The sequence below is a fragment of the Psammomys obesus genome, unplaced genomic scaffold (genome assembly GCF_907164565.1).
Source record: "Psammomys obesus unplaced genomic scaffold, mPsaObe1.curated_primary_1811, whole genome shotgun sequence".
Classification (NCBI taxonomy): domain Eukaryota; kingdom Metazoa; phylum Chordata; class Mammalia; order Rodentia; family Muridae; genus Psammomys; species Psammomys obesus.
In genome coordinates this window covers 23,426,226-23,448,007 of record NW_026590062.1, presented here as the reverse complement: position 1 = coordinate 23,448,007, position 21,782 = coordinate 23,426,226, and the positions used below count along the sequence as shown (strand labels likewise).

Below are 21,782 nucleotides of genomic sequence, written 5' to 3'. Positions count from 1 at the left end.
CCAACCTGCAAAGTAGGCCACTCTGAAGAACAGAAAGTTTGCCATTTTTTCCTTTTTAACTTCAACTGAAAGTTTATGTGCCCTATATCTCACCTCCGAGACGTGATCAAGGGTGAGAGATAAGGGTGTAGTCACAGTCTGTCCCATAATAAAGTCGTCTGTCAAGAAAGTCAAAAAAGCAACAATGATAGAGACAAAGAGAACAAGACAGGCAATTAGACAAGGATACCCTTACAGGTAGTACCACAGAATTCTGATTGAGAGGCTGCCTGGCATCGGCTGTCTTCAACAAGAAACAGATGGGAGGAGGACCGTCCTGGATCTAGCCTCCCAAATGAAATCTGGAGCGTCCACCAGTTTCACTGTCAAGCGATATTTTGATACGTCTGTCTATCCCAACGACTGATCAGACAATCAAAAAGGCCCAGATAGGCGCCTAAACAAAAACAGAGTGATAAAAATAGAGACAAGCATAACAGAAATCAGACTAACCTGTTCTGAGCTCGACCTTCAAGCCCAGTCTGGTGAGGGTTGGGGAAGGGGCACACTGTTTCCCGGCCAATGCACCAAAATGTAAGACCTGGAGTCTCACAGCTCAGGAGCTCAGGATCGCACCCTTCCCAGGAACACTCACAGACCACAACTCCATGCAAAAGCAAGAGGTTTATTCCAATAGCAATGGGGTCGCCCCTCCAAAGACAGGAGATGACCCCGAACATGCAAAGCACAGGGATTTTATACCTGAAAATCAGATCACTTTTGCTCTATAGTTTACAGCTGGTTGTAGATAGTTTACAGCGGTTGTTAATGGCTTTTCTCAGAACAGTTCACCCTGCCCTTCAAGAGCTATCTGCACCTGGCTTCAATTCAAATAATCACAGTTGTTTTTCTCATCCAAAGGTGGTCCCTCACCTAGCAGTGGTAGAGCTGGATTTTGAGGAAGCACTATTCCTAGTTGTCTGAGAAAGCACCAGATTGATTTCCAAAGTGGTTGCATAAGTTTACATTCCCACCAGCAGTGGAGGAGGGTTCCTCTTCACATCCTCTCCAGCATGTGTTGTCACTTGAGTTTTTTTATCTCTGCCATTCTGATAGTTGTAAGGTGAAATCTCAGGGTCGTTTTGATTTGCATTTCCCTGATAGCTAAGGATGTTAAGCATTTCTTTAAGTGTTTCTCTGCCATTCAATATTCCTCTATTGAGAATTCTCTGTTTAGCTCTGTTCCCCGTTTTTTAATTGGATTACTTGATTTGTTGCTCTTTAACTTCTTGAGTTCTTTATATTCTGGATATTAGCCCTGTGTCAGATACAGGGTTGGTGAAGATTCTTTCCCAATATGTAGGCAGTCGTTTTGTTTTGATAACAACGTTCTTTGCTTTCCAGAAGCTTTTCAGTTTCATGAGATCCCATTTATTGATTGTTGCTCTTAGAGCCTGTGCTGTTGGTGTTCTGTTCAGGAAGTTGTCTCCTGTGCCAATGAGTTCTAGGCTGTTCCCCACTTTATCTTCTAACCCATTTAATGTGTCTGGTTTTATGTTGAGGTCTTTGATCCACTTGGACTTCAGTTTTGTGCAGGGTAATAAGTATGGATCTATTTGCATTTTTCTACAGGTAGAATTCCAGTTAGACGAGCACCATTTTTTGAACATGCTATCTTTTTTCCATTGTATGGTTTTGGCAACTTTGTCAAATATCAGGTGTCCATAAGTGTGGGGGTTTATTTTTGGGTCTTCTATTTGGTTCCTTTGATCCACCATCCTGTTTCTATGCCAGTACCATGCCCAATTAAAGGCAAGGCCTTAAACAATTCTTTCTTTAAATTCACTAAAGATTTTTAAAAACATAGTTACTTTTATATGCTTTTATGTCTACTGACCTAAAGAAGCTAAACAAGAAGGAAGAATAAAAGAGTGTATTAAAAATGTTTTCTAATGTTTTCTTTGACAATTTCATAAACATATACAATGTATCTTTATTTTATTCACACAATTCCCTACCCTGACTCATCCTGGACTCTCCAATATGACCTCCTCCCACTTTCATGTCCTCATCTTTTTTGCCTTTGTTGAAAATAGATTTCTTTCCTCACATAACATATCCTGGGTTACGGTTTTCCATCTTGGAACTTTTCTCAGTTCCTCCCCACCTCTCCTCCTATCCATATCTACCACCTTTCTGTCTCTCATTAGAAAAAAACAGGCTTTCATGGGATAATAATAAAAGAAAATATAATAAGATAAAAGAAAACTAACACATTTGAATAGAACAAAACAAACTATCAGAAAGAAAAGAGGCCAAGAAAAGGCACAAGAAACACTAGTTTGCACACTCTGGAATCCCATAAAAACATTAAACTCGAAGCCATAATATATATGCAGAATATGTGTAGGATAAAAACAGAGAAAGAAAATAAAAATAAAATAAAAAGAAATAAAAATAATAAACTTTTAAAAGTCCCTGACACAACATTATGAGCCAAAAAAACCTCCAAAGATGCTGTTGAATTCATTTTCTGTTGTCCAATAACTGCTAGGCACATGGCTTACCCTTAAGACTAGTTGTTTTCCCCAGGTAGACTCCCTGGTAACAAACAAAATGTTCACTTGCAAGTGGTAATCAACTGGAGACAGCTTCTGGGTAGGGAAGGGGGTATGTGTCCACTTCCCCTTTCAGCTCTGGGAACGCATCTGTTGCAGACATGTGTTCATCATGTGAATGCCGACTCAGTCTCTCTGAGCTCATGGGGCCCGCAGAGACTAAAGCAGCAAGCATGGGTCTGGACTAGGTCCTCTGCATATATGTTATGGTTGTTAGCTTGCTGTTTTGGGGGGACTCCTGACAATGGAAGTTGAAATATCTCTTGGGAACCTTTTTTCTCCTATTGGGCTTCCCTACGCAGTCTTGATGTGAAGGTTTGTGCTGGGTCTTACTGTATCTTATTTTGCTGTGTTTTGTTGATGTCCCTGAGAGGCCTGCTCTATTCTGGGGGTAGAGGGTTAGGAGGCTGGGTGGGTGGGTAGTGGATCTATGGGAGAGGGAAGGGGAACAGGGAAGAGTGGAGGGAAGAGAAGCTGTGGTCAGGATGTACTGTATGAAAGACAAATACATACAAAATTTCAAATATGTATTATGGTTAAATAAAATACATTCAATTGATTTTTTTCAATAACTTTTTACTTTTTAACAGTAGTTTTTGAGAATGTCATATATGTGCAGTATGTGTATATCACTCCCATTCCTTCCTATAACTCTTCCAAATCTCCATCCTCAAGTTCAAGTTCATTTTAGGTGTGTGTGTGTGTGTCCTGAAGATTGTGGAAATTTTCTTCTGAATTCAAATGCAAATAAAAATCAGATTCATAGATTGAACTTTGCCTTTCAAATCAATATAGATTTGGAAAATGTAGGCTATGTTGTTGTTGGTTTGTATCCGAGACTGGCTACTACCATGTTGGGTAAACTGTTCCTAAGCTTCCTATGGAATCCAGACCAGCCGTCAGCTCATGAAGTTTATGTACTAGCCTTCCAGGATCTGAGATGGCAGGCATGGAGCACTGCACATGGCACATTTGCATGCCCATAGTTTTATAGTAGGAACTGTGTTGTTTTAATTGTTAAGGCACATTTATCTCTGCATACTGAGATGGAGGCTTTTCCAACCTAACATCATTCAGCTCACATATCCCAAGGCTAATAACAAGGCAACTTCACACATGCTTGATGATGTCAGTTATAATTTTTATGAAAAGTATAGTTATTAGATAACAATTATGCCTTCCCAGTCTGAGAAGTAATAGAACTAGTTGTTGCTGGAAGTTTCCAAATATGCCATTGTTCTGGTCCCAGTTATCCATTGGGTAGTAGGATTCTGGGTTAAGGACATGTGAGACTTCCATCATGCCAGGTAAGTAATTCTGTATCACTCCTCTAGAATCTCTAGAATCGCTTAATGAAATCTTCCAATATACAGAGGTATGATTGCTGAATCTAGAAGTATCAGCTGGTGACAAAATAGCCTTGACCCCAGTCAACAAACTTATATCCTAAATGGTTAAGTGCCTTCCCTGTATTCCCGTGGCACATAGATCAATGCACAGGGCTGTATTTCAGATGTTTCCAAGTCACAGTTTCACAAGGAGCCTCTGAAGGCTTGCCAGTCACCTTACTTAAGGACTTGATATAATGCTTGCATCTCAAACCCTCCATGGATGTGAAAATAAGGACTCCAAATAGTTCAGTATGAAATCTGGAGGGTGTCTTCTACACCCACATGGGCATTGGGCATTGATTATTGCTTCCAAAACAAGTTGGGACTGTCTCAAAACCCCAAAAAATTAATTTTCAACCTCTCTTCTTTGGAGGAAGTGGCTCCAATGTTCCCATGGCCCTGGCATAAAGATGTTATCATTAAAATATACCACTGTCAGGAGGAGGGAGGGACTTATGGGGGGATACAAAATGAATAAAGTGTAATAAATAAAAAATTAAAAAAAAGTTAAAAAATAACATGCACATAGAAAAGTGATTAGCTATATAAAACCTGAAGAAAAAAAAATATACCACTGTGGTGGATCTGTCCAATCCACCAGTTACAATAATGGAGGGTAAGGTACATAGGCAAATAGACATGCTCAGAAGTATTTACAGAGGCAGCACATGTCAGTGCCGTCATCATAGCCATCAGCAGGCAGTCAGGGATGCAAGCTGCTACGCTACTCACCATTGTCCCTTCTGTCTTATGAGTAAGAGCCTTCACTTGTCCCCATGCACACAGATCTCCTCTGCCATGACAAGGCTGGTACCTTCTCTTTTTTCCTTCCTGGCTCATAAAGGAAAAGGCTGCTACTTTCTCAGTCATTTCCTCCACAGGCTTGTTTCCCATTGTCCTCCTCACCCCTGAACAGATGTACTGAAGAGGAATCCATATTTCTGTGATGAAATTTTGCTCATGGTGCTGTTAAGTCAACTGGCTCTAATTACTACCATCACACAAGACCACCCAATCCTATAGTCATCTGCTCTGCCACTGAGGTAAATACCAGGCCCTTCCTTTATCCAAAAAGATGACAGCTATGACATCTGGTTGTGTGCTTGCCTGAAGAGGAGGGAGAACTCCTTCATGATTGTGGAGAAATTATAGAAGAGATTTTCTGCTCATGGCTGGACATGAACAACCCATAAGTGTACAGATCTGCAACAAAGAAGGGATAAGGGCCTGGGAAGATTCTGAGGAATGAAGTGTTTTCCATATGAATTTTGAGCTGGTGTCAATAACCACAGGAAGGCATTTGAAATTACCCAAAATTACATGAGTAAACTCACATTGCCATATTTCATTAGTGGATGTTAACCTGCTGCCTGGATGATGCAATGAATTGGTTCACAAATGGAACATCCTTGTGTGATTTCCCTGGCCTGTTGAAGTGAAATATGATAAGTAGTATGTGGACAATTCACATTAGTTGCAATTCGGCAGTTATTCATGGGGGACGTAAAATAGGCATAGCCAGTTTATTTGATTTGGTGTTGCTTGTCAACAAGCTGCTCTTCTATTCAGACATAGAACTTCTTTCAGGTGGGAGCCAAAGCCTACAAGGCGAGGAATCACCACTCACATTAACAGAAGTAAAGCTGCAATATACCGAGAAAGGGGACCGCTTCTCTCAGAGGCAAATTTGAAACAGAGACACAATCCTACCGCCCTAGAAACTGTTTGCATCACTTCCCATCCTGGGATGTGGCAGTGATACCCAGTGAGGTTCACCCAAAGAGCCAAGATGGAATCCATAGAGACATAGCACTGCAGTTTCCTCCATAAGCCCCCAGGCCCCCAAGAAGGTAAGAAGATTTACACTGTGGGTGTCCTAGAGCTCTCCTCATTGAAGAAAAAAGAAAGAAGAAACAACTGATAAAGGGGCTACTGCAAATCAGGAGGCTGACAGTTTACCACAACAGGAAAATAATAACAGAGATAACAGCTCCCAGCCTAGTCTTGCAAGCTCTTGAAACAACACATCTAGAAACAAAACTTCCCTACAGGAATTGTTGCAAAGAAGTTCGGTGCCCCTGATGCTGCTAGCACTGACCAAACAAGGTGGCAAAGGCTGTCAACAATATGCTGTGACAGTCCCAAGCAGGGTCAAAGGCCCACATGCTGACAAAAACAGGGGCCTTCCTTGTTTAAGCATCTAGAGGTGGTCTGTACTGGCATTTCACCCAGCAGAGGGGACCCATACTGACTGCTTGTACCGAGCACTCTTTCAGCCTTTCCTACCTGCACAGAGAATTAACTTGAGCTTGTGCTCAAGCTACCACCCCAAATCATTAGGATGGGTAGAGAGAACAAAGAGAACTTTGAAGTGACACCGACCAAACATTATGAAGAAAGACACCACCCTTGGGCAGAAACCCTGCCAGTTTCTCTGTTTAGGGAACATTGCATTGCCTGTAAACGTGGTTACTCTCCTTTTGAGATCACGTTCGCCGCCCACCTCCACTGCTCGCAAAGGACTCAGGGAAGTCTAGGAGTATGACACACTTGCCTTCAGCACTTCTTGCAAGACTTGGCTGACATTGCACACAAAATTGACCAATCTTCAACACTCTCTTAGCTCTTAAAATTGCAGGTATGAAGCCATGGATAAACCACACACACACATACACACACACACACACACACACACACACACACACACACACACCAAACCTCCTATACACCTGAGCCAGAAGTTGACTACTAGGGCCCACCCAGACCAGCCTCTGAAACTTGCTCTCTCAAAACAACCTCAGAATTGGGTAAGTGGCTAAGCTCCTGCTCTGCTTCCTGATGTACTCCTGATCTTGTGGATGTGCATCTGTGCAGTTCCTCCTCAGCCTCTCTGATCCTGTCACATAAATTAGCCTGGAGTTCAACCTCATCCCAGGGCAGCTCTAATCCCTGGACAATTAACAATATAACTTACTGCCCTCTAGAGATGATCTGCCTTATTTCCTTATGGTAGTGCTACCTGGGACAGGACAGGCACAGAACATCCCTCAGACCTCACTGTGCTGTGATGGAAATGCCCACACCAATAAAGCAAATTGTGATGCCTTTGGTAAATGGTCCTAACCAGTGATAGCCTCTGGACTAGTGGCCAGGGGACAGGGGACAATTTGGGGGTAGGGGACATACCTGTTTTTCAAGAAAGAATACACAGCTATTAAGAACAAAAGCATCGTGAATTTTTAGACAAATGGATGGAACCAGAAAATATCATCCTGAGTGAGGTAACCCAGACCCAGAAAGGTACACATACTGTGTACTCACTGATAGGTGGATTTTAGCCCTAAAACATATGATAACTATGCTGTAATCTACAGACCCATAAAAGCTAAGTACAAGGAGGGCCCAAGGGAGGATTCTTCAATCTTAAAAGGGGAAACAAAATGGCCATCTGAAGTAGATAGAGGGAGGGAACTGAGTGGGAGAGAGAGTAGAAAGGGGAATGGGCCTAGGTATCAAGTGTGGGGAGAGCTGGTGGTAGGGAAGTTGATTGGGAGAGAAAAACAGAAACTGGTGGGGGACCACCTCTGGAACAGGAGAGGCTCCTGGGAGTCTTCAGAATCAGATTGATTCATCAGCTGCAATGTCCCTCCAAAACCGCAGAGGATTAGACTTGATTACTGCTGAAAAGTCACCTGTATCTATACTTTTAAATGCAGAATGCTGTTTTTATTCTGCCCAGTCAGAAATAACAGGAGAAAATGTCACAAAAAGGAATAGAAGAGATTAATGCTAGAGGTACAAATGAGAGCCAATGAAGTACATTATGGACAACTTGGGGATCCCCTGTACATAATGGGGTCTCTTATGATGAGAATGCTGGGACTTTTATTAGGGATACATCTAAACCACTTTGTCCAGGCTCATCAGAACCAGAATAAAAACAATAAATGATACATCAAGGGTATCAACCTGTTTTTTTTAATTAAATTTCATGAGGTGCTATGAAGAGAATAAGAAGGAAATGAAGTAGAATAAGGTGTAAAAGACCAACTATTATATATTGATCAATTGGCTTATTTTGTTATTTACTTAAGCCTCTGCTTGCATTGCCTATTTTCCAAGAATGACTTCAATTGGAACAAAATTGCTTTTTTTCATGATCTGCTGATTGTCCTGTAGTTTATGTAAAATCTTGGTTGCTTGCCTGCCCCCGTTTGTTGTTTTAGAGTTTAAAATGTGAATGCAACTGGACTTGGGATCAAAGTTTTCAGGAACAATCCTGGCTTCAGTCGACTGGGGACATCTCCTCTCTTCCACCCTCATTCTTCTTGAAGTGCTTATTCCAGGAAAACTGCTGCAACTCTAGTTTGAAATTCTGAAAGCTTCGCAAATTTAATTTGATTACTCTGAAAAACTCTACTTATCTTCTTTCTCATACTTACATAAGTTGTGTTCTTTTAGTAACTAGAGGGCTGCACATTGCACTTTGCTCTGAATTGACATGTGGGCTCTCAGCAGCCTTCTCTGGAACATAAACAGGCCATTTAAATTCAACACTATGACTTGACTGAGCCAGGCAACTTGGGGCACCTCACAGGAGCCCAGGACTGTGTCAAGATGACTGACAATATCTTCTTTTTCAAGGGGATTAAGATGGGTGAAAGACTATGAAATACTTACCAACAAAGCAGAGAGAAAAAAAAATAACAAACTAATTTGAAAATATACTTCAGCTACCTGTCATGAGCTAATTTAAAAAAGACATTTAATGGGAAGAAGTGCAGCCCTTGGCAGTGGCCTCAGTGGCTTTCATAGATAACTCAGCACATTCAAGTCTTAGAAAGGATTTGCTCTCTCTGTGTGTTCATATCTGAATTCTGTGTTATGCCCCCCTGAAATCAGCCAGTTCCATTTAATGTAAGAACTCCAGAAGCAATAGCATCTTTTTCTTTAAAAAAAAAAAAAAAAAGATGCTGTGGCCCTTCCTTAGTGAGGAGTCCCTGAATGTTGCTAAGGAATTTTTGGTGAAAGATGATGATATCATCATAGTGACCTACCCTAGATCAAGTGAGAAAAGGGTGTGTGCCGTGTGTGTGTGTAACTTGTAATTTTTTTATGGGGGCTAAACTGTGTTTTAGCTACTTTTCTATTACTTTTCTATTACCATGGCCCAGGTAACTTCTAAAGGGAGATATTTAATTGGGGGCTTGCTTACAGGTTCAGAAGATTAGTCCATAATCATCATGGTAGGGGGTATGGTGGCACATAGGCATGGTGCAGGAGCAGTATCTGAAAACTCACATATGATTAGCAAATTGTAGGCAGAGAGAGAAGGATTGTGGGAGAGAGAGAGACTTGGTGGGCTTTTAAAACCTCAATGCCCATCCCCAGTGATACATTTCCTCCAACAAGGCCTGAATCTCCAACAACACGTCCTAATTCTTCCCAAGTAGCTCTACTAACTAGAGATTCAGGATTCAAACAGATGAGCCTATTGGGGTCATTATCATTCAAATCACCACAATCTGTATACATCTGTCCCATGTCAATTGTACCATTTTCTATTTCCACCAAAAAATGCTTAGTACCAGTTCCTTAAACCTGGTACTTTGGGGCACTTAGGAGGCATACATAGGGATGATTGATTAAAATATTGGTCAAAGTAAGCTATATGTATGAAATAATGAAAGAATAAAAAACAAAAAAAAACATAGTTTAAAAGTAATATTGACTATTTATGGTCAACTTAACCCTTGGCCTGTGTCTTAGTTAGGGTTTTATTGCTGTGAAGAGATACCATGACTAAAGCAACTCTTAGAAAGAAACATTTAATTATGGCTAGGTTACAGTTTCAGATGTTTAGTCCACTATCATTTTGGCAGGAAGCATGGCAGCATACAGGCCAGCATGGTTCTAGACAGATCTAAGTGTTCTACTTCTTGGTTTATACACAACAGAATAATACTGTGTTCCATTCTGGGGAGAGCGTGAGAATAGGGGACCTCAAAGCACACCACCACAGTGACACATCTCTTCCAATATAGCCACACCTACTCCAACAAGGCCACTCTTCCTGATAGTTCCACTCTTTGTGATCTAAGCATTCAAACACATAAGTTTATGCAGGACATGACTATTCAAACCACTACGGCCTGCCTCCTCTGTTCACAGGTTAGGGAGTGAAGCTGAGAAATCCCAGTCCTCCAATTCTGCTATAAGGATTCAGGTGGCCAGCCTACATCCTCAAGCTACTTATGGGGCCTAGGCCATTTGTTTACACACAGAAAGCCTCTACTACTTCAGAGACTAAAGGATACTAAGAGGTTTTTTTGTTTTGTTTTGTTTGTTTAATATTTTTATTATTATTATTAATTACACTTTATTCATTTTGTACTCCCCCATAAGCCCCTCCCTCCTCCCCTCCCGATCCCACTCTTACTCCCCTTTCTGCTTGCATGCCCCTCCCCAAGTCCACTGATAGGGGAGGTCTTCCTCTCCTTCTTTCTAATCTTAGACTATCATGCTAGTTAACTCAGAGATAGACTCTATCATCTCTGTATCTATCCATCTATATATCACTTTATGTGTCTATAATCTGTCTATATTAATATATCTGTCTATCATATAGGAGCCTATGTACCTACTTTCCTGTCTTTCATGGTCTAAGATGCACCTGGGGCAGAGATCCCTATGTCAAGTAAATATGTAACTGAAATGGTAACAGCACTTCACTAATTTGCCATTGGTTAAACCATTAACAATTAACATTAACAATTAGTTAAACCCATCACATATTTTATGACTGTGCCTCCCAGGGAAATGTGCCTCTGGCTTGCAGGTTTTCATTTGCTCTTGTCAGTTTCTAAATCTAGCAGTGGTTTTAAGAACAATACTGCTTCTCCTTTCCAAATATCTAGAGACAGGAAATTGGCAGAAGATGAGATTAAATCAATGCTCACTAATTGAAAGACACTGAGATGGACAAGATTGGAGCACTGTTTGGTTTCAAATTGGTTCTGCCATTTCCAGGGGTGTGAACTCAAGCACACTCTCTTACTTATGTCACCTTATTTTCAGATAATAATTCCTTGTACTTCAAGATTTAGTATGAATTGGGGGTGGATTAAAGGTGGAGAGTACAGTAGATCCAGGGCAAAAGGAAAGGAAAGATGGTGTGGCCATCTTTAATAGTTTATACAGGCATGTAGCTGTGAGGATTAGAGAATGAAGGAAGGAGTTACCAGGATTAAAAACTATAATGAAGCAATGTGCAAACCTGGTGGATTGTATCCATGAAGAAAATACAAAAAGAGAATAAAAAAATAAATCAAATAAGAACACCTTCATCACTCAACATATGACACATTTTCTTTATTATGTTAATGTAGCACAAAATTTTATTGTTTCCATTATCCCACAACCAGGAACACACTGGATGATTGAGATTGTCAGTCTGATTGTCTCCAAAGGGGACCCGACTTGGATCCAAACTGTCAAAAATTCTGTCAGGTTCCTATGGATCAAGTCTAAAGATTGGCAGAAACTATTGCTGGACCAGGATGGACCACACCTCATGACAACTCATCTTCCCATACAACTGTTTCCCAAGTCTTACTTCACTTCCAATGCCAAGGTGAGGGGATGCTGGTCTCTGTGTGATAAACTGGCACACCCAAGAGCATGTCTGAATCCATGACCTGTCCCCATCTTCCTAACACCCACATGTAGGAAACATAACTGAACCCACAGTACTCCATCATGTTAACTCAGGAGACTGCTTTCCACTTTGTTCTGTTTTCTTTCTCGTTTTCTTTCCCGTATATATAGTATGTGGTGTGCATGTATGTGGGCAACAGGCAGTCGGGGATGCATGTGTACTTGTGGATGGGGCCTGGGGAAGCCCACGGTTGATAGACAGAATCATTTTCAATCGCCCTTATAACTTCTTCTCTATGTGTATGTGTGAGTCTTTTTATTTTCCTCCCCTTTCACACTAGTTACTTGTGGATCTTGGTTTGATCACATCTTTGGATGGATAACGAAGAGAGACAGGGATAACATCCTACTGATGTCCTATGAGGAGCTACAGAGGGTAATTCCTTTTTATTCTGCTTCCCATATTTCCCAAATCTCCTCTCTTCCTTTCCTTTCTATTTCTCTCAGGTAAATAATCAGGTCAGTCAGTGGGAGACTGTCAGAGTAGGCATTACTTGTCAACTGACACACCTGGGTGAGGGAATATCAGCAGAGAAAATGCCTCCTACAGATGCCTGTGGGCAAGTGTGTGGGGCCTTTTCCTGATTGATGATGAATCTAGGAGAGCCTAACCCATTCGTGGAAGTACTATATCCATGGACCACTGGGCTTGAGATGTATTAATATGGTCGATGAGCAAGCCATATGGAACAAACCAGTAAGCAGCATTCCTCTGTGATCTCTGCTTCAGTTCCTGGCTCAAGTCCCCTGGCCTGGCTTCCCTCACAATCTGTAAGCTAAATAAGCCTCTTTCGCCCCTAGGTTCCATTTTCATCAGTATTTTATCACAACAACAGAAAACAAAACAAAAACATGGAAGGTGTGTTAAATATAGCCTTTTATTGCCTAGGAAACTGCAACAAATTCTAACCAACCTTGTGTCGCATTGTTCTCCTGAAATGGCAAAGCAGCAGTATTCTGTTAACACACTAAAATGACAAATATCCAGAAGAGTGTCTGTTATGGTATGTGTGGTTGGTAAGTTTTAGCTATGTCCTATTAAAGACATGTTCTTCTTGAAAACATTCCTTCAGGTTTAAGGTAGGAAATCTGATAGCTTTTGATCAGAATACTAGCCTGGCACGTGCTCTTAGTTCACGCACAGCCTCCTTAGTATACAGAAGTTATCCCAAAGTGGATCCCAACCTGAAAACCTGACCACATCCACACATAGGATGCTGGTACCTTGATGGCTTCACACTGGGGAACTGAGGCGATCAAATGGACTACTGAACTTAAAACTTAGGTGCAAGGCCTTTCCTATACACTGTCAGAGAGTGTGCCAGGCTTAAATCTTAAGCCAGAACTAAGAACTGGCCACAGGAATATCACCACTGTAACCTATATATTATATGGAACAATTCCAGTGCCAAAAAGAAGAGTTGGTTGTTCATATAATTCTTTCTTCTCTTCAAACACACTTCAGTTGGCTAGTTTAATCCAGAGTCCATGGAAAGTCTGTTTCCTTTTGGTGGTATATGGTGTTTTCAAAAAGTGCCTGTACATTTACAACCTTCACTTCTCAAGCCAATTTATTTCCAGTTGGATTTATGGGTCTTTGTTTTTGCAATAAAATTTGCCAGTGAAAAGACAGCAACCCAGGATCCAGAAGCTGCCCATAGACTAGGATAGAACCAAACATGACTTGACCACAAGTCAGTGAGATGATTCCTATTGATATTCTGCTATACTCATAGATTGCTGGCTAGCCCAGTTGTCATCAGAGAGGCTTCACCCAGCAACTGATGGAAACAGATGCAGAGACGCACAGCCAAATATCCGGCAGTGCTTGGAGAATCCTGAAGAAGAGGGGTAGGAAGGACTATTGCAGCCAGAGGGGCCAAGGACATCACAAGAAAACCCACAGAATTATCTAACCTGGGCTCATAGGGGTTCACAGAGACTGAACCACTAACCAGGGAGCCTCAGTGACTCTAACATAGATACTCTGCATATATGTGACAATTGTGTAGGTTGGTCTTCTTGTGGGACTTCTAACAGTGGGAGAAGAAGCTGTCTCTGACTCTGGTGTCTGTTTTTAGGACCATTTCCTCCTACTGCATTGCCTTGTCTAGCCTTAATAGGAGGAGAGGTGCCTAGTCTTACTACAGCTTGATATGCCCTGACTAGTTGATATCCATGGGAGGCCTGTCCTTTTCTGAGGAGAAACAAAGGAGAAATGGATGGGGTGTTGGGGTAGGGGGAAGGCAGGAGTGAGAGATAAGAACTGGGAGGAGAAGAGGGAGGGGAAAATGTGGTCAGGATGTAATTTATATGCATATATATGTATATGTATAATTTTTAAAAGGAAGAGTTGGCCACCACGGGAATGATGAGTGTAATGGGAAGGAACAGAAAAATACTCCATGCATTCTAATATGAAATCTAGACTTAGCTGTGTGTGTGGCACATGAGAAGATGGGTCTGTTCAGCTGAGAAGGAGGACCAGTAGGAAGAAGCTAAGGCAAATAACAAATGTGATGGGTGATGAGAAATATGAGCTCCAAACAAAGGTAGACATAAATAAAAAGTGACATAATCAAGTCCTATATTTTGTACACTTAAAATTTAAATTGTTTTATTTTTGAGAAGAAAAAGCCAGGGTCTTGAGGTTGGCTCAGCAGTTCAAAGCATTTGCTGCTCTTTCAGAGGACCCAAGTTTGCTTCCCAGAACCCTTGTCAGTTAGTTCACAACTGCTTGTAACAATAGCTCCAGAGGAATCTGATACACACTTCTGGCCTCCCTGGGTACTTATCTACCTATAAACCTATCAACCTATACACAGAGAGAGAGAAAGAGAGAGAAATGCCTTTTTAAAAATAGCTGAAAGGCTTACAGGAACAGAAGACAAAGAATGGGGTTCTTTTCCATGACTCCTTTTCATCCCTTCATAATACAGGACAGAGTATGATAATTGGTGAAGGAGGCACTGGACTGATGGCTCAGTGGTTAAGATCACTTGCTCATCTTTTAGAAGACCTGGGTTCAATTTCCAGCACCCACATGATGTCTCCCATGGGTCTCTAAATCCTGCTCAAGGCACCCATTGCCTCTTTTTTTGACTGAGTGGGCACTGCATGCATGTGCTGCATAGAGATGCCTATACCTGATGCAGGATGTTGGAAACATAATATTAGGACACACAATAAGGAAGTATTCACTGTGCACTTGCATTCAGTTCTTGTATCCATCATCTGCTGATAACTTCTTTCCCATCCACAGGACCTCAGAGGCAGCATGCAAAAACTGTGTCAGTGTCTTCATAAACATTTGAGTCTAGAACAACTTGATTCTGCCTCCAAAACTGTTCCTTTTCAGCCATGAAAGAGAATAGAATGTCCAACAGTACAACATTAAGAAATCCAGAAGATGACTCCATCTCCAATATACCATTGCTGAGAAAAAGTGAAACGAGATAGTGTGACAAGGTTGTATTGTAGAAATCACTAGGTTTTCGATATTTGCATAAAGCATGAGACGTGGACACCAATGTACTTGGAAGCTACCATCACATTCCACCAGATTCTGTCAGAAGAGTCACTGCCCACAAATCCACTACTGAGAATCCTTATAAAACTATGGTAAGCAAAAAAGGAATGCCAGTATGGCTCTGCCTGTGCAATGGACAAGCCCTGTTTTCACACCTAGTCCATTCGGGTCTCAGTGACATTAACCAACCCTGTAATGAATTACAGAAATGATCTCAATGACAAGACTTTCCAATCCAGAGGGTTTTATGGGATTACCACTGTGACAGATACAAATTCATTCATCAGTAACATAAAGAATCTACATACACATGCAGCAACTTGGATAGATTCCAGAGGCTTTATATTGTACCAAAGCCAACACCATACAGCTACATACAACATTTTTATGTTAGCATTCATAACATAAAGAAGAAATGGAGAATATGTTGATGTTGTTCAGGGACTTAAGGTGCTGGGACTTGATGGTTCATCTGTGACCCCAAAAGTAGAATAGGGAGTAGTTTGTGGTGGTTGACAATCATGTGTTTCAGTGGAAATGGATTTCATAAATATACCACATTGAGAAAAATTATATACAACACATTCATTTTCCTAATGGGGATTGTTCTGATCATTTGTAGTAATTGTTCTATTGACTATAATACACTCTTAATTGATAAAGTACCTGAAAGACACATGCAAACTTTCAGTGCCAGTTTTGTATACTGCTTTTCTATCACCTGATTTTCATTTTTTCCCACACGTGGGGGCACTGATGTTCAGAGATGAGAAGTAACTTTTTCAGGTTTTCCGTGAAGGTTTCAAGACTAGGGCTGCAATCTTTCTGGAATTCACAGCCACCAACCCTATATCATCACAACTTCTGTTCCTTTTGTGGTCAAGGTAGTTTTCACAGTTGGTATGAAACAAGTAGGATGACTCATTTTGGTCTTGAGAGAAAATAGCAAGTGGATTGAGGGTGTGATAGAGTGACAGGCTTGGCTGTACAAGTGTGATTTTTGCTCATTTTCCTGTCTTTCCCTCCTGTGTTTGAAAGGCATTTCTAATGACTGGAAGAATCTCTTCACTGTGGCTCAGAGTGAAGCCTTTGACAAAGCCTATCAGAAGATGTCAAGTCTTGATCCTGGTCTCTTCGCCTGGTTGGAAGACTATTGGTTGATTCTTCCCACCTCTCAGGGTCTCACTGTGTAGCCCTGGCTGTCCTGGAACTCACTCTGTAGAACAAGCTGGCCTCAAACTCAGAGGTCTGCCTGCTTCAGCCTCCTGAGTAAAGGGTTTAAAGGTTTGTGCCACCACTGCTTGCCTATATGTTGAAAGACTGTAAAACATTTAAGAACTCTGGGTATTAGCTAATTGAACTTTAAAAAGTTTATCTGTGATTGTTACCTTTTCTTCTTAATCTGGACACAAGTTTGGGTCTTCTGAGACCAAGAAATATCAATGAAGAAAATGCCTCCATCTGATTGCCTGTAGGCCCAACTGTGGTGGCAGTCTATTGAATACTGGTGCCAGCCCTGGGGAGGTGGCTCTGGGTTGCATAAGAAAAATCAGTCTGAGCAAACCATAGGGATCAAGCCAGTGAGCATAATTCCTCCACAGTCTCTACTTCACTTTCTGCCTCTTTTCCCCTGATGGACCTGTAAGCCAAATGAACCCGCCAGCCCCATGTTGATTTTGGTGTGTTTTATTAAGACAATGGAATGGAAATTAGAATGCTATTCTTTTGAGTTGCTGAGTGGTTCACATCACATAACTCAGAGCAAGATTTTTTAAAACTTCTGACTCTTACTTGGTAGACTTTAGAGCAGACACATTTGTACCAAGGTTCCAAAATTGAATTGCTAGCAAGGTATTAATAATAAAACAGTATTTAAAATATTTGAGATTTACTTTTCCTATGTATGAATGTTTGGGCTTTATGTGTGTGTGTCTGTGCACCACACTTGTGCTGGTGCTTGAAAAAGTGGTGAGCCTCCATGTGGGTGCTGGGAATAGAACCCAGGATCTATGCAGCAGCAATAAGTGCTCTTAAGCACCGATCCATCTCTCCAAACCATAAATCATTATCATTTCAATATTTCTTTCAATCAACTATGATGATGATGGATTTAGTAGTATTGGAGGGAATCAGTGGAAGAGAATTGTGGGCTTGCCACAGTGTTTAAATCTATAGTTAGAAGGAACACATGAAAATGGTCGTCACTTTTCTACTTAGAACTCAAAACAGGTGGAGCTATAGTGACAGCTCAGCAGATCAGAGCATTTGTGCCTTTGCAGAGGATGGGAGTTTCCCCACACCCACACCAGGCTCTAACTTCAGCTCCAGAGGATTTAGTGCTTTCTGGTGGCCTCCCTAGGTAACTTCAGTCTTTTAAAAAATTATTTATTATATTTCTATCCTGAGTGCAGCCCCCTCCTCTCCTTCCCCCTCTCACAAACCCTCCACACTACTCTACTCTTCTCTCCTCTCCTTCTCCTTAGAGAAGGGGGAGAGCCCTCATGGGTACCAAACCTGCTGTGGCACATTAAGTTGCTGCAGAACCAGGCACATCCTTTCCCACTGAGGCCAGACAAGGCAGCCTAGTTAGGCAAAGGGGATCCAAAGGAATACATAATGTAATGCCAGGATCACAAGACCCTCAGAGACCACCAGGAGACAACTCAATGCAAGAGCAAGAGAGCTTTATTACAAGAGCAATAGAACTCAGGATCCAAATCTCACTGACACAGCAATAGAGAAGTGGGACCCTGAACCCTGAGTGAGCAGGGTTTTTAAAGGAAAAGTCTGTGAGTGGGGGGTTTCCATGACAGCAAGCAGGGGGGTTCATGTTTCCATGAGAGAAATCAGGGGGGTGCATGCCTTGACGTTACAGAATTGGATAAAAGCCATAGGGGAGAGGTGACCGTCTACATAATCACAATTGCCAGGGTGATTGTCTCTATTTTTTACTAAACATTTATTCTGTAATGTTTCCTGGAGGACATTGCTTGGAGAGCTAACTTTGTTTTCTGTCAGGTGCACATTCTGTGATATTTCCTGGTACCTGAGTTCAGCTCTTGGTCAAGATGGCTTCTTATTTCAAAATGGAGTCACCCAGGCTAACTTAAATTCCCCAATAAGAGGCAGAGAGGGCCCATGCTCCATTTTTCAGGAGATCCACTGGAAGGCCAAGCTGGGCATCTGCTACAGGTGTGAAAGGGGCCCAGGACCAGTCTTTGGTAACTGTGAACCTGATGGCTCCAAGTTAGTTAACTCTTCTTGTGGAGTCCTTCACTCCTATGACTCCATCAAACATCCCCTCAACTCTTCCATGTAAATCCTTGAGCTCTGCAGTTTGGCTGTAGGTCTCTGTGTTTGTTTCCATCCGCTGTTAGGTGGAGCCTCATACAGTCTTCAAGGGATTCTGTACACGTGGTACAGATATATATATACCCAGATACACATATAACCATAAAATCCATACTTTTATTTTATATATTTATTTATTACAATTTATTCACTTTGTATCCCAGCTGTAGCCCCCTCTCTCCCTTCCCAATCCTGTCCTCCCTCGTCTCCTCCCATGCTCCTCTACCAGTCCACTGATAGGGAGGTCCTCCTCCCCTTCCAACTAACCCTAGCCTATCAGGTCTTGTCAGGACTGGCTACATTGTCTTCCTCTGTGGCCTGGTAAGGCTGCTCCCCCCTCAGGAGGAGGTGATCAAAGAGCCAGCCACTGAGTTCATGTCAGAGACAGCCCCTGTTCCCCTTACTAGGGAAGCCACTCGGAAACCGAGTTGCTATGGACTGCATCTGAGCAAGGGTTCTAGGATATTTCCATGCATGGTCCTTTTTTGGAGTATCAGTCTCAGAAAAGACCCCTGGGTCCAGATTTTTTGGTTCTGTTGCTATCCTTGTGGAGCTCCTATTCCCTCCAGGTCTTTCTATCTGCCCCTTCTTTCACAAAATTCCCTGCACTCTTTTCAAAATTTGATAGGCCAGGAGCCTACCACAGAGGGCCTCTGAAAGACTCATAGCTAAAACATGTATTTTATCAAGACCAGTGCTCTAACCCCTGAGCTATGGAGCCATCACCTCAAAATACATACTTTTTAAAAGAAAAAAAAAATAATTTCAATATTAATGAATTGGTCTCAACATCCTTAATGTTGTGACACTTTGCTATAGTTTTTCATGTTGTGGTGAGCCCCAACCATAAAGTTATTTTGTTTTTACTTCATACCTGTAATTTTGTTACTGTTAGGAATCATACTGTAAATATCTGCTATGCTGGATATCTGATATGCAACCCTTTTCATGTACCACAAGTTCAGAATTGCTGACTTAGGTTATTAAATTTTAAATATTAAACAGGATTGACCTATTTATTATAATTTATAATAATCATCATAGTGACTAACAGTTAACATGTAAAACTTTAATTTTTAAAAATTTCTGTGTGTGTGCATCTCTGTGTGTACGTATCTCTGTGTATGCATGCAGGTTGGTGTTTGTGGAGGGCAGGAAAGCACACCAGATACAGCAGAGCTGCAGTTATAGGCAGTTTTGAGCCATACAATGTATGCATTGGGGTTTGAACTCCAGTCTTCTGAAGAGCAGGGAACACTTTCAGCCACTGAGTTATCTTTCCAGCAACAAGGGCAAGCCTTAGGTCTGATCCCAAGAAGTTATAAAAAGAATTTTTGGAAGCAACAAACCAAGTAATCCCATTAAAAAATGGGGAACAGAGCTAAACAGAGAATTCTCGAAAGAGGAACATCAAATGGCAGAAAAACACTTAAAGAAATGCTCAACCTCATTAGCCATTAGGGAAATGCAAATCAAAACAACCCTGAGATTTCACCTTACACCCATCAGAATGGCCAAGATGAAAAACTCAAGTGACAACACATGCTGGAGAGGTTGTGGTGAAAGGGGAATCCTCCTCCATTGTTGGTGGGAATGTAAACTGGTACAACCACTTTGGAAGTCAATCTGGTGCTTTCTCAGACAATTAGGAGTAGTGCTACCTCAAGACCCAGCTATACCACTCCTAGGTATATACCCAAAATTTGCGCAAGTACACAACAAGGACATTTGTTCAACCATGCTTGTAGCAGCTTTATTTGTAAAAGCCAGAACTTGGAAACAACCCAGATGTCCATCAACGGAGGAATAGATACAGAAATTGTGGTATTTTTACACAATGGAATACTACTCAGCAATCAAAAGGGAGGAAATCATGAAATTTGCAGGCAAATGGTGGGATCTAGAAAAGATCACTCTGAGTGAAGTATCCGAGAAGGAGAAAGACAAACTTGGTATATACTCGCTTATATACCTACAAGATATGATAAACATAATGAAATCTACACACCTAAAGAAGATAATCAAGGAAGTGGACATGGGTGAAGATGATCAATCCTCATTTAAAAAGACAAATGGGATGTGCATTGAATGTATGACAGGAGTCTACCGCAAAAGGCATCTGAAAGACTCTACCTAGCAGTGTTTCAAAGCAGACACTAAGACTCATAACCAAACCTTGGCAGAGTGCAGGTAATCATATGAAAGAAGGGGAGTTAGTATGATATGGAAAGGATAGGAGCTCTACAAGTACCAAATATATCTGGGCACAGGGTTTTTTCTGAGACTGACACTCAACCAAGGACCATCTATGGATATAACCTAGAACTTCTGCTCGGATGTGGCCCATGGTAGCTCAGTAACCAAGTAGTTTTCCAAAGTAAGGGGAACAAGGACTATTTCTAACAGGATCTCAAGGGCAGGCTCTTTGACCTCCCCCCCAGGGGAGGAGCAGTCCTGTTAGACCACAGAGGAGGACTTTGCAGCCAGCCTTGAAGATACCTGATAAAACAGGGTCAAATGAAAGGGGAGGAGGTCCTCCCCTATCAGTGGACTTGGAAAGGGGCAGGGAGGAGACCAGGGAGGAAGTTGGGGAGGGGGAGGGAATGAGGGAGCGGAATACAGCTGAGACACAGAGTCAACAAATTGTAACTAAAAAGAAAAATAAAAATTTAAGAAAAAAAAGAATTTTTGGGATGACTGCCCCAAAAAGTATAGCTCCATGATTTTAACCGTTGGGGATTCTAGATATTTTATTCCTTCTTTCCAGTGTGTGTTCATGACTTTTAAGATCACCGTGTAAACTGCAAACAGGAAGTTCAGGTGGGTGGGTGTTAGCTGAGACTGACACCAAGGATAGGCATGTTAGAACATCACTCCCCACCAGACTGCAAGAGGATCAGGGTCCCTTTGGTTTCAAACCCAACACTTTAAGGCATTCATGAAGAAAACATTCATGTTTCCAAACATGCTTAGACTTTATTGAATGCATTTGGTTATCTAAATATTTGCAAAGAAGTGAGGGAAGGTATAAAGATGGGTGGAGGTAAAATACTGTGAAAGAACAACCCCCAAACCAGCTACTAGTACCATAGTGTGCAACTTGGGACAAGGTATATAGGGTTAACATGACAAAGGAAAAGCCTTTATTTCACGATCAAGTCTTGCTGTTCCATAATAGAGGAATACCCCTCTTTCTGT

General features: G+C 41.5%; 1 pseudogene; it reads right to left on the bottom strand.

Moving 5' to 3' along the window:
• The window catches only part of LOC129675907 (uncharacterized), a 79,290-nt pseudogene that overhangs the window by 2,272 nt on the left and 55,236 nt on the right, over nucleotides 1-21,782 (bottom strand).